The sequence below is a fragment of the Podarcis cretensis genome (assembly GCF_951804945.1).
Source record: "Podarcis cretensis genome assembly, chromosome: 1".
Taxonomy (NCBI): Eukaryota; Metazoa; Chordata; class Lepidosauria; order Squamata; family Lacertidae; genus Podarcis; species Podarcis cretensis.
In genome coordinates this window covers 42,699,596-42,713,158 of record NC_137170.1, presented here as the reverse complement: position 1 = coordinate 42,713,158, position 13,563 = coordinate 42,699,596, and the positions used below count along the sequence as shown (strand labels likewise).

At 45.9% G+C, this 13,563-nt stretch overlaps 1 long non-coding RNA gene across 1 annotated transcript; it reads left to right on the top strand.

Moving 5' to 3' along the window:
• Nucleotides 1-1,087: 1,087 nt before the first annotated feature.
• On the top strand, nucleotides 1,088-13,164 carry LOC307213645. Its single transcript, XR_013837604.1, has 3 exons — nucleotides 1,088-1,233; nucleotides 9,541-9,623; nucleotides 13,034-13,164. It is a non-coding gene; the product is annotated as an uncharacterized lncRNA (long non-coding RNA).
• Nucleotides 13,165-13,563: the final 399 nt, after the last annotated feature.

The window sequence follows — 13,563 nt, the reverse complement described above, 5'->3', positions numbered from 1 at the left end:
TTTGAGCCGCGTTCCCCAGAGGCCTCCAGAATAAGCATCTAGAAGAGGACCGATGTCAAGGCATTTTTAAATAGCTTTTTCAAACTTGCATGTTCAATATGCAAATGCAACAAGGCAGTGGGGAAACAACATTAGGGTGTCCACATGCGAAAACCCTATATGCAAGTATGTTGGAGTGTTAAGCTGAAATAATATGTTGCTGGACTTCCACTGGCAATGAGGCAGATACTGCAGGGCAAGGGGAGCCTGCATAATTGTTTGCTTCCAGCATAAATCTAAGGGGGAGAAAAATCTCTAAAAATGGAAATGAGACAATCAGCAATCAGCTAAACAGGAATCTTTTTTTTTTTTTTAAGTACGGTGGTGCCTCAGGTTACATACACTTCAGGTTACAGACTCCGCTAACCCAGAAATAGTGCTTCAAGTTAAGAACTTTGCTTCAGGATGAGAACAGAAATCGGGCCTCGGCGACGTGGCAGCAGCAGGAGGCCCCATTAGCTAAAGGGTGCTTCAAGTTAAGAACAGTTTCAGGTTAAGTACGGACCTCCGGAACGAATTAAGTACTTAACCTGAGGTACCACTGTAATTAGTTCTTAGAGCAAGTGTTTGAAAGTGGCCATTTTGTTCATGTAAAAACTTTCATATTTACTACTACTCTTGGGATAAGATGAAATTGAGTATTTTTTTTTACTAAATTAGGACTCCCACCCCCACCCCCCAAAGAAAAGAGCTAGAGTCATGAGTCATCCAGTATAACGGATTTGTTCCAAAACTGCCATGTGGCCAAGTAGCTCAGTATAGCCTTTATATACTCGAAGTCACTGGCTTTCAGAAGAAATTTGGACACAATACAAAAAAAGCATACAGCATTGGAGCACTTAAATAAAATATTGTGCCCTTTTTCTCCGCTGCAAGGTCAGGTGAGGCATGTGACACAGGGTGGCGGATGAGGCTCCCATGGTCTTGTCTTCCTGCCACCAACACCAACACCATGGCTGTCAACTAACCGCCACCCTGTCACCTGTTGCCTCCACTGCTTGTGTGCTTACTATGGAACACCACTGCTGCCGCTGCTGCAGGGATGCAGTCTGCAGTGGTCCTAAAAATGTCTCCAGGTCCAATACTTCTCACTTTGAGGTAGGAGCCCTTCCTCAAAGGGAAACATTGTGGTCAAGGTGGAAACAGTGAACGCCTGAATCACTGCCAAAGCATCACCACCTGCAGCAAAGACAGGTTAGCAGTCTAATGCACTTTACTATGCTTAATAGAAGGGACGCAGGTGGCGCTGTGGGTTAAACCACAGAGCCTAGGACTTGCCAATCAGAAGGTCGGCGGTTCGAATTCCCACGACGGAGTCCCTGCCAACCTAGCAGTTTGAAAGCACATCAAAGTGCAAGTAGATAAATAGGTACCGCTCCAGCGGGAAGGTAAACGGCGTTTCCGTGCGCTGCTCTGGTTCACCAGAAGCAGCTTAGTCATGCTGGCCACATGACCTGGAAGCTGTACGCCGGCTCCCTCGGCCAATAAAGCGAGATGAGCGCCACAACCCCAGAGTCAGGCACGACTGGACCTAATGGTCAGGGGTCCCTTTACTTTACTTACGCTTAATAGATGCTGTTAAACTTTACACAGTATTTCCCACCATTGTGGTATTGAGTGGTGAGCAGGCACACTGCCTTGCCACCGCACCAGAAGGGGCCCGGGGCATGCCGACATCACCGTGGCATGCACATGTGCGCAGTTGGGATCAGCACGCCCCATGGCATGCATGCCCTGCCACATAGAACTTTTTTGGGCCCTGCCCCTTCGTTGATAATTTGTGGGTGCCTGGGCCCCCACGGCCCCGCATAGATAGCGCCTATGGGGATGAGGACGACACAGCAGGGATGCACAGCTGGAAGGAGGATGACTGAGGGAGAGGCAGCAGGGAATGGAGAAGGTGGGGAAAAGTGGTGGTGGAAGCAGCGCCAGATTTAGGGTGGTGCAGGAAGTTTCCCTGCATAAGGTGCCGAGCCAAGGGCATGCAAAATAACCACCACCACCTATATTTATACAGGTACCTACTCAAAGTTAAGGAGTGCCAAATGTTGTCCTCGCTCAGTGCACCATATAACCAAAGTCTGCCTCTGCAGCAAGGACCAGATGAGGAGGGCGGGCAGTGACCACAACCCACCTGAGATAACATACCCTGTCATGCTAGCTCTGGCAAAGTCAATGACAAATCTGGTTTTTGTTTAGCGCATACAGATAGATTCAAGCTGCAATCCCAAAGACACTAAGGACTAAGGTCCACAGAACATAGAAGAGCCTACTTCTGTGTAAATCTGCAGATGATTGCATTGCAAGGCAGGTAACAAATGCAGAAATGCTAGAAGCCCCCATCCTCTTACTAGCATTAAACTGACCACCAACAACCCACACAAAACAGCCTGAATCTGTTTTGAAACACTCAACCAGGGGTCAGCAAACTTTTTCAGCAGGGAGCTGGTCCACTGTCCCTCAGACCTTGGGCGGGACTATATTTTTTTGGGGGGGTGAACGAATTCCAGTGCCCCACAAATAACCCAGAGATGCATTTTAAATAAAAGGACACATTCTACTCATGTAAAAACACGCTGTGGGCCGGACCATCCGCGGGCTGGATTTAGAAGGTGATTGGGCCACATTCAGCCCCCAGGCCTTAGTTTGCCTACCCATGCACTCAACCCTCAAGTTATTTGTGTTTTCATAAGCCTCTAGAGTGGCCAGCCTTGCCAAAGCTTTTGAAACTTCCCTTGTAGGCTTGCCTATCGCCAAACAAAGAGCATATGACAAGGGTATATCCAAGTATGAAGCTCAAAGCAGCTCTTGCTTCAGTTGCCTTCAATGCAAGTGTGAAGTTTTACCATTTTCCAGAGTATTCCTTTGCATTACAAGTGCCTTTCCTCTGCTTTCTTTCTCTTTTGCATGATTAAGGATCAGAGGTTCATAGGAAATAGCCTGAAAGAGGCTTATTTACCTAGCCGTTCACAGAGGCCATGATAAGACATTAGATAGGGCACAGGGGAAGAACTACTTTTTATGTTTGCTGCGTCCAAGCCTTTCAAGTTGGTTAAAACTCAAACAATCCACATGAAACAGAGCTGATAGAAATAAATAGATTTTTTCATGGACATAGAAACATCATTTTCTTATTTCATTCAACACATATTTTCCCCATTATCATAGCTGTCAACTTTTGCGTGTGTAGGTCCCCAGGCCACCCCTCAAATAACTTCACACATAACACGTGATTTTAGTTTTGGTTTTTGGGCACTATTTTGGCCACAACTTCATTAAAATACAAAATCAGTGAGTGGTTGTTTAGACATTGGTTATGACTATCTGTCCCCCCGCCTGGGACAGAACTGACATCCCGAGGTCCGATCGGTAGCCAGTAGAAGAGAAAGTCAAACTGGGGGTCATTTGAGCTAAGCGTCGGACCCACGCCGCTCACCCCAGCAGCTCCCCGAAAGCTTGCCTGCCCGGTCCTATAACAAGGATTCCCATAACAGGGATTGGGCGGCCCTGGTCCCATAACAGGGATTGGACGAAATCATGGCAAGCCCCAGGATTCCTTTAACGGAATTCCCTTCAGCGCAATAGGAGGGGCAGGCACCGCCTGAACCCCTCCACCACCAGCATATTATAACCAATGCCTAACCGCCACCCGAGCTTTAACGCTCGCCGCCAACCACTCACAAACCCAACCAGGAACCTAATTTTTTAGCCACAGCATCCAACCAAATCATTCCCCAAATCAGAAAGGTGCACTCCATCCGCCCGGTAAAGGGCTGCCGCCTTGAAATAAATGCTGGGGTGGGGAATAACCAGCCCACCCAGCTCCAAAACCTTCTTGCACACTGCAGAGTTAATGCATATCCTGGCCTTCTCAGCGGCCTCCGGGCGGGAAACACCGCGCCAGGTTTGCCTCTGCAACAGGTGAGACCAAATATTCTCACTGAAGGTAAAAAGGCTGCCAATGCCTCCAAATCCCTTTTTGGATTGAGGTGCGCAAAGCAAGGCAATCAATAGTTGCCACATCATTTCCCCCCAGCTGCACCACTATGGCCATAGGGTGGGGAGGTCCGAGAGCAGCCGGCGACCAATCAGCGGCATAAACTCTCCCCATGACATTCCGCGTCTGGAAAACCATGACACTTGCATGTGCTGTGGGAGGCCGAGACACGCTCCCCTTGCAGACTGCCTCACTCTGCTGCCAGCCCAATGAACGATGCTGTGTCCCACTATCCAAATGCGGACCAGCGTGGGATCTACAAGGGTTGAAACAAACAAGCATTAGTACCAAACTCAGCATTTGTTTCGCACATAACCCTTGAAAGCATCAGATTTCCATGTCCCAAATCCTTGATCCTGGCAGCCGAGAAGCCCCAATGGGCCACCATAGTCGCTGCACCTATGTGAAAGGAATGAGGGGCGAAACCAGAGGCCGAGATCCCACAAGCAGAGATGGCCTTACGCATGACTTTTGTGAAGTAGTGTTGCGCCAAAGGGTGACCATTTTCAAGCATGAGTAGCGGGCCGTCCCCAGGAGGTCTCAAGGCCAAGTACTTCCTTACATCCTTGACCGGGCATGGGCCCACCTCCCCAGTCGCTGGGAGGCGGACAACCTCCCCCCGACCCAGCTGGTCAGTTTTGGAGTTGCGCACTACAAGTCTCAACTCCAAAAGGGGAACGCATATATCCTGAAGGAGCAACCCATGAGAACCAGCAACTTCTAGGATCGAGCCAGCCCCCCAGGGGAACAAAAAGCCAAATATTTCTGTATCCAATAACAGGGCAAGGGCCCACCGTACCCGTGACTGGAAGCCTGATGATGGCAACCCTGCTCACTAGGTATGACTTAGAGCTCCAGACACTTATGACAAGCTCCAAAGCAGATAAGGAAAAATCCTGAGGCAATAAGCCTCCAAACTCTCCGCCCCGTGCTGGCTACAACACAATTTCCCCAACCCTCAGTACACCAAAATTACAATGGAATACTGAAAGATGTCTCGTCTAGATTTAGAACCAGGAGACAAGTCTTAACTTGTTGCGGATGCTGCATAGGTCAAGATTGACCGGCTTCCTGCCTGCAGTCCTGTGAAGGCTGGAGTCTTTTCCAACCTTCCGAGACCCTGCGCACGGCACACTTTTAGAAGGGTCTCTGAAAAATTAAAGCTTTACTCTAGCAGGCATTGCAGCGGAGTGAATTCTGATAGATTTAACAGTGCATCCGATCTGCAGCAGGTAGGCCAATTACTGCAGGTCCTGCTCAGAGAATGGAGGCAAGTTCCTCTGAATGGCTGAGGACTGCCAGCTAAATGCTAAGGAATCAGTCCAGGCCTTCTCATAAGACCTGAAAGCAGAAGGGGAAATGTAAGCTACTGCTCCTCTTAATTATAAATTGTTGCCAAAGCGCCACGGGAGCTTCAGCAAATCCGGCTATAGCTGGGCGTCCGGAGCCCAGGACCTGAAGCTCTCCAACTGAAAACGGGATAGAGTGACAGCGAAAACATTAGATGATCCCGTAATAAAGCGAGCAGAAACGCAATATTACACCTTAAGCAGTGCAGCTGGAAAGCACATAAAAGGGGGCGGAGACTCTGCCAAAGCATGAGGACCATTTTGCCAGGACCCTCACACTGCCTGGTTATCAGACCAAGGCAGACCCAACGGTCCCTGTACTCCTCAGTCCAGATGTGCGCTGACACTACAATGGGGAGAACTCAAGAAAAGTTAGGTCACATGAGATAGCCTTGCCCTGCCAGGCTCAAGGCCACTGTACAGGATGATGAAGGGACCCCGGACCATGAGGCCACCTGGCCGAGCAGGAATGGAAGGGGCAGCCTGGAACAACCACCCTGCATGCCAATTTTTTTTTTTTTAACTGACTTAGCAATGATAGAATCTGACAAAGCAACATTTGCTATCAGAGGAAGTATTACAAGAATAACGTCCTTCACGGCAAACAGCTTTTCCACAGGCAAGCAGAGGTATGAGCAACAATATCCAGCTAGCCCCTAAATACATTAAAGGGGGCAGTAGGAGCCACTGTCCTATCCACTGCCAACGGAACACCCAGCTCCTCAGGGAATAAAAAGGGGGCGTCCAGTAAGCCCAAGCAGGGGCTGGTGTCACACGAACCAGCCAGTGAGATAATCCAAATAATGGTACCCCCAGTTAAACGAGTCTTGACTCGCGATGTTCAATCCAGAAAGACGCTAAAGGACTCGAGTGTTGCACAGCCTATAGCGCAACACATTGGCATCGCCTTTTCAATGTAAGGACCATCCAATTAAAGCCCAACTAGTTATAATCTTGAGGGTGCACCAGCAGCAGCCTAACAGCCAATTCAATATCGCATAATGCCAACCAGGCCCACTTCCAATTTGTTGGTAAGCTCAACTGCCTGATCCAAAGATGCATATTTCACAGAACAAATTCCAGAGAGTCATTCACTGAGGTGCCTTTGGGATGCGATAAATATGGATTATATGGGGCTTTCTTAGGGACGATCCCCAAAGGGGATAAATGAAAATCAGGAATAGGAGAAGAATCAAGGGGATCCCACCAAACGTCCCAATGAAAGCTGCTTCCTAACCTTCTTACTTGCTACCGCAGGTAGCTCTCTGACTGGCTTTTGAGTTGCTGTATTCTGAGCCACTGGTTGAAAAGCCAGAGGAATCCCAAACCTTGGGAAAACCCTTCCCACAAGCACAAAACCACTGACCCATCTAGATAACCTTTTAGCCAGGCTTTCAAGGAGGATATTTTTATGGAAATAGGGGCGAGAGGTATTGAGTTATTGCTTGCCAGCCCCCGCTTGGGCAAGATGCCCTGCCTTGTGTTGCCACCATGATGTGTAAATTTACAGGGCCAACACTGGCCAGAAACCCTAAAGAAGTCCCAACAAAGCTGCCACCGGGCCAGCTTCCTGCATACCAGCTTCAGGTTCTATTGCTCAGGGAATTTCCATTTAAAATGTGGAGCTGCGCAAGTGGTCCACATGTCCCTGTTCCTGCGATCCTAGCGAGCTGAGGGGGTGATGGCAGCCCTGCATCTAACATTCCCATCATAGTGAATTACCACTTATAGAATAATGGGGTTAGAAGGGACTCCGAGGATCATCTAGTCCACTCTCCCACAATATAATAATAACAACAACAACAACAACAACAACAACAGCAACAGTAATAAACATCATCATCAACAACAACAGTAATAAACATCATCATCATCTATTTGTACCCGCCCATCTGGCTGGGCTTCCCCAGCCACTCTGGGCAGCTTCCAACAAAATTAAAATACAGTAATGCATCAAACATTAAAAGCTTCCCTAAACAGGGCTGCCTTAGATGTCTTCTAAAAGTCTGGTAGTAGACATCTGGTGGGAGGGTGTACCACAGGGCGGATGCCACTTCCAAGAAGGCCCTCCACCTGATTCCCTGTAACTTGGCTTCTCACAGTGAAGGAACCACCAGTAGAGTGATGAGGGAGAGTGATGAGGGAGCATAAAGCTGTCCCATACAGGGACCAATCCTGCAACCTAGGCATTACTGGCACCATACACTGACCAGCTGAGCTATCCAGGATGATCCCTAAAGACCCGAAACAGCCTCACCCTGACCCCTGGAGAGGTCCAAGGTGATGTCTGAATCATCATCAGAGCCCAGGGATGATTTACCTGCAAGGAGGTGTAAGCATCATCCCTGCTCCGCTTTTTCCTGCCTCTGAAGACTCTTCCTTCTGGAAGAAGGCACCTGGGGCATCAGCAAGTCATGCTCTGCAGGAGAGGCAAGCTCTGGAGGCATCTGCAAAGGCCCTGTCATAGTCTGCAAAAGAAAAACCTAAACAATGTGAGGAACAGGTGAAACCAATGCTTTGTGCACCACATGGGGACACTATTCAGGCCAGAAACGCTGCCAGAGGCCATCAGATTCTAGGGCCAAGCGGGCCAAGCCCTAGGATCACCTGCTAGGCCAGCATAAATGTTTCCAATGAGATAACAAACTCGAGGCAGCCCACCGCCTGTCCAGGTACCCCTGTTAGCCCTTTAGAGGGAAGCACCTCCTCAAGAAACCCAGAGTTCTTTTTGGGAGCAATATCACAAATGGGCCAAACTACCCAGCAACAAAATAGTCCAAAAGGAGCAGCTTGTTTTGCTTTGTTATAACAATGGCTAAGTGGGGGATATGAACCCTGTCTCCCAGGTCCTAGTCCTGTACTCTAGCCACTAAGCCACAATGGCTCGCCTCTAAAATGGCAGTTGCCATTATCAGGGCAAAACAAACTTGAAGAAAATAAACTTGTTCAGAAACAGCATAGTTAAAGAGCATACAAAGAGTGCTCATTGGAGGCACAGATAGCCTCTGGCTCCACTCTGTCTGCCTAAGATATACATTAGCAACAAGTGAGCCTGCAAACAAACAGATACATTCTTAATAGAGAGAATGAGTCACATGTCACAGAGACTTAACAATTTACTGTACTGCTAACTGTAGCAGGCTTAGGCTTGAAAAATATGTGCAGGCCGAGCAGGCCGTGAAGGCCTCCCTGCTTCAGCTCTCTGCCTTTTATAGTCTCATTGCAATATTAAAGGAACTCAATATAGAGTGCCCGCCCAAGGCTAGATTAAAACTCGGCCAACAGCACTGCATGCACCCAAAATAAAGCCAACCTTTGGGGATACTATAAACGAAAGATGATACCAGCCGAGCTGGGAACAGCCCTGACTAGCCCCACAATTAAACAGGCAAAAAATGGGGAAAACTTTTTTGCAAAAGAAAGCTCCTAATGGGGGCTCTCTCCCTATAGGGAAAGGCAAGCCACAGATACAGGGAAAATCTTCCCACAGGCAGGGTAAGGGGTGGGGTGAGAAATCAAACAGGAAAAAAGGGAAATTAGATTAATTAAGGAACTAGAGAGGATTCAAAAGAAGGGGGAAAATAAAGAAATGTAACCAGACATGAGAAGATTGCTCCTGATCTGATGCACTCTGCAAAGAGAAAGAGAAACCAGAGTGCACCAATATTTAAAGACTATGGTCCCTCCCACCCAATTTGCAACATACAATTTGCCCCAGCAACCCGGTTACCCAATCATGATGCCAGGCAACAATTATTAACCTGCCTGGCAACAAGAGGCCTGGCCTGGTGGCCCACACCGCAACACGTGCTCTCATTTATTGGAGAATACGCTTTCCCTTTTTTTAAGGGAAATTCCCTTATTCCGAATAGGATTCCTCGCAAGAAAAGGGAAAAGTTGACAGCTATGCATTATGCTATCCACACCAGCAAAGCATTTTTAATACAGCTTTCATATTGCCCCCCCCCAAAAAATGCTAAAATCTAATGTTACTTTTAGAAGGCTTGAGCATACCTTAAAAACAAAGAAAGTGATCCACCAGTCCTTGATGGTGCATCAATTAATTATTATTTTGAAAATTGGATTATTTTTTGTTGTTATTTGTCTTCTAGTATTGCATGCTCTGTAAAATTCTGGCTGAACCTTGTTTGGTAGCTTTTGTTTAAGGTAGGCCTGAGGTATGGAAAATCCAAGTTCAGATGTTCTTGGCAATCGTTGCAGCAGTCAACTTCTTTGGGGTATGTATTTGTTCTCTGATAAATAAAACTAATTATTTCAGTATGTTTTATGAAGGTGCACAGTGTGCTCCTTTGAGTGTCCACTCTCAAGGATATATTGTACTTGGATTTCCCCCCATTTTTGCTGCAATACCAGTTTAAGGAAAATACAGGAGAGAGAGAAAACAAAGTTCTTTCATTCAGGTAACCAATGGGCAGCTGGCTTAATACGCAGCAATAATATAGCTGCTTAATTTTTGGCAGCCATCCTCTCAGCATGAATTTATATACTGGGTGGTTCTAATGGTGCATTGCTTCATGACCACTGGCAACATTTGGCTTTCAGTTCTCCCAAGGAAAGAACAGGTCAAACTGTACAAATTCTTCAAAACTTAGTTTTGCAGTGTGGTAATACCAGTTTGCATGATTTGTGTGTTGCAGCGTTAAGAAGGACAGTAGTTGGTAAAGTACTGATTTAAAATATTATTTATTTATTTATTTATTTATTTATTTATTTATTTATTTATTTCCCAACCATCTGGTTGAGTTTCCCCAGCCAAAATATGGTATGTAGATTAGCTCTGATTGTGTGCCCTACCCCCCACTAAATGGCACTGCATTTGAGATGCTTTGAGAAGATGACCTAAAAGTTCTCAGTGGTATTTGACCCATTATAGCTCATGCATTCATGCAATTTTACTTCATAAATGATGATAGATAGAGATAGATAGATAGATAGATAGATAGATAGATAGATAGATAGATGATAGATAGATAGATAGATAGATAGATGATAGATAGATAGATAGATAGATAGATGATAGATAGATAGATAGATAGATAGATAGATAGATAGATAGATGATAGATAGAGATAGATTCCTATAATATTCAATAAGTGGATTCTAACTTGCTGTAAAATTACCTTGTCGTTGCCTTTTTTCCCTTTTGTCACAACAATTACTTACCAGAATTTCCCATCCATTCACTTACTTTTGGTTTGGTTTAGAAATACCACTTCCCAGCATATAATAGCGGCCTGCTGTTATCGTGTTCATGAGACTAATTCTTATGTTCTCTCCTTACTAAACCTTGCAATTCATTATTTGATGCAGAGGTCATTAAGTGCCCCTTACACACGGGTTCTCAATTTTGGTTTTCAACATTTTTAATACATGCGCACGACATCTGGGACATTGTGTCCTAGGTTACCTTCAGACTGCCACTATTTTGCAGGAGGGATACAATCGCATATCAGAAAATTCGGGTTTGCCCTATTAAAGAGAAGTGAAGCACTCGTTGTACAATATGATAAGGGAGGTGACGGGAAAATGCACTAGAGTAGTATAAAAAATGTACAACCCTAACACAAACCAATCATGAAGAATGCTCTGTAAAACAGTGGGTTGTATAATTTCTGTGCAAACGCTTTGCAAAGAAATCAGGATGAATGCTCAATAAATACGTCATTTGGAGATGACCTGCATCTTCAATCACACACTGTTTGGAATAAGGTGAAGTTCCATCATTGTGGGTGTTCAAGAATTGAAATTGGTATTGACGTCTGCAATTGGGGAGACAGAGAGATGGAAGAATTTCAGCTAAAAGCGTTGGCTTCAAATGAGTAAACCAACCAAAGGATTTGGAAATCACTGAGCTGTGCACACAAAGTAACTGCCTTGAAAACGGTTGCATATTTATATCGTTTTCTGGAAATGTGACAGCTGATGGCAAAAATGCCAGCATTATTATTGTCTGTAGTCTCATATGAAGAAATGAGACCCTAACAAAGAGACACCCTTTTCTAACCACCATGGGGATATATTTATTTGCAGCTGGAATGATAATTATATATGTGGTTGATATACACTGAAATTTGGTTCCTCCTTTAACCTTAAAAAAGGGCAATCCTTACCACCAAATCTGTTATTACCAGTTCTGTTTTCTTTTTCTTGTAACGCATAGCTGACTGCCAGCTTGCCAACGCAGCAAAGTTACAACAGGCACCTGTTTTACAGAGAATAACATAAGACTTGCAGAATAAGGACAAGGGCACCATCCTGTTGCCCATGGAGGCCAGTTGGGTGCATACAGGAAGACCACATGTGGGGCATGAACACAGGAACCCCATTAGTTGTTTGTGTCCCCCCCCCCCTTAATTGGCATTCAGAAATACATTGCTTCTGAGCATGGAGCTTTCACGTACCTATTGTAGCTGATGGCAATTGACAGATGGAGCTATCCTCCATGAATTTTGCCTAATCTTCCTTTAATATTAACTAAACCAAGAGTCATCAGCACATCTTGTTGCAGCACATTCCAGAAGTTAATTCTACATTGTGGAAAATAATGAGTTGCAAGTGTGAGCGAGCAATCACAGATCAAATGGCCCACTAAAAGTAATGATAGTATCCAACTCTCCTTATGGGGATGAGGGAAGTGAGCTCTGGTTGAATGCCTAATAGATGTTATTTAGTGCCTCACAGTGATGCAGACTTTAACAACAACAACAACAACAACTATTATTATTATTATTACTACTACAGTCCTACCTCGGGTTATAGCTGCTTCAGGTTGTGTTTTTTCAGGTTGTGTTTGCTAGGAAAGGTTTCTATTCTTTAAGAATTCAACATCCTTATGGTTGTAATGGGACGCAGGTGGCGCTGTGGGTTAAAGCCTCAGCGCCTAGGGCTTGCCGGTTCGAATCCCTGCGGCGGGGTGCGCTCCCGCTGCTCGGTCCCAGCGCCTGCCAACCTAGCAGTTCGAAAGCACCTCCGGGTGCAAGTAGATAAATAGGGACCGCTTACCAGCGGGAAGGTAAACGGCGTTTCCGTGTGCGGCTCTGGCTTGCCAGAGCAGCGATGTCACTCTGGCCACGTGACCCGGAAGTGTCTCCGGACAGCGCTGGCCCCTGGCCTCTTAAGTGAGATGGGCGCACAACCCCGGAGTCTGTCAAGACTGGCCCGTACGGGCAGGGGTACCTTTACCTTTACCTTTATGGTTGTAATGCTCTTAACATGGACGTTCCCCCCTCCCACCAGATGAAGGTATGGGGAAAACACCAAAATTTCTTTACCTCCCATTAGTGCTGCAACCAGTCTCCATCAAGAGGCATTACTTTCATAATTTAGTGTGTGAAATGGCCCTAAAAAGCAGCATGTAGTACAGAGAAAGAACCAGCAATAAAATACAGAATCTTCCACCTTGTGAATAGTTACCTTGATCTGGACTGGCCCCAAACAAAACAAGATGAAGCAAATTAAGACAACTAGAAGTATTATCAGGATACTCCTTTCACATGTTCCTCCATGCAAGACTAGTACAAGAAGTTCTTCTACCAAGCCACCGCGTGAGTGTCTGGTGTGGCAGACAGTCAACAGCTCATATGCAGAAGTTAGGTCTGATTACCACTATTTTTTACATTTTTTTAAGGAAACTGCTTTCAGCAATGCTGAATTTGCTACAAAGACAGCCGCAGAGGAAACCTAACCGAATCTCTCCGTGCAGCAACTTGAGATGATCACAGGGTAGTGATCTGCCTTTGAGAAATAAGGAAAACCACACAGAGCATTGAGCCAAATCAAAATCAAAATTAGAAGGAAGAACCTGCACGTGTGTAATCCATTGCATTTTTAGACTGCCTCGGATGGAAAACTTCCCCCAGCTTAACAAGGGCACAGATAAACAAGTCTATGTCAGGAACTTCCAGGAGCAGTAGGACAGAATGCTGCAGGATGGGTGCTAGAGGGTAAGCGTAGTCTCCAGAGTGTCACTGATTTGTAACTGAAGCTCAAGCAATTGAAATATGAATGCCAACCATCCACTCTTTGCTCCCTTGACAGTTAAGCATGTGGTACTGAACTACTGCAGATAAATAAAAATAATAATAAATACAGAATCTTTCATTTTGTATTGCCCTGTAAAATCAATATGCAGCCTCAGGCAGCTTGATAGCTTCCCCA